The 334-nt window shown below is 30.2% G+C and overlaps 1 protein-coding gene across 3 annotated transcripts in view; it reads left to right on the top strand.

The window, feature by feature from the left end:
• atp2c1 (ATPase secretory pathway Ca2+ transporting 1) overlaps window positions 1–334 on the top strand; it is a 41,561-nt gene that overhangs the window by 8,755 nt on the left and 32,472 nt on the right. The window lies entirely within an intron of this gene.

The following is a 334-nucleotide window of genomic DNA, read 5'->3' as shown; positions in this document are numbered from 1 at the left end:
TCGCTTATTTCTCTGGATTTAAACATTCTTCGAAACATGTGGGATAATGTAAGTACACAAGTCAGCAAAATATATTCTGTTCTAGTGATTTTTGGATATTTTAATAAAAAAATCTTACATATTGTGCCTTTAATTCATTAACAAACTGCCAATAAAAAATTATTCTAACATTCATTAATCTTAATTTCAGTATTTAATAACATGTTGTTAAAATCAAAATTAGCAACTGTTATTTAATGAACTTGAGCTAACATGAGCTAACTAGGGGTGTAACGGTACACAAATATGACGGTTCGGTACGTACCTCGGTTTTAACGTCACGGTTCGGTATGAT

This window comes from Sinocyclocheilus anshuiensis, unplaced genomic scaffold (genome assembly GCF_001515605.1).
Source record: "Sinocyclocheilus anshuiensis isolate Anshui unplaced genomic scaffold, SAMN03320099.WGS_v1.1 scaffold267, whole genome shotgun sequence".
In the NCBI taxonomy this organism is placed as follows: Eukaryota; Metazoa; Chordata; class Actinopteri; order Cypriniformes; family Cyprinidae; genus Sinocyclocheilus; species Sinocyclocheilus anshuiensis.
This window is presented reverse-complemented; position numbering and strand designations above follow the sequence as displayed.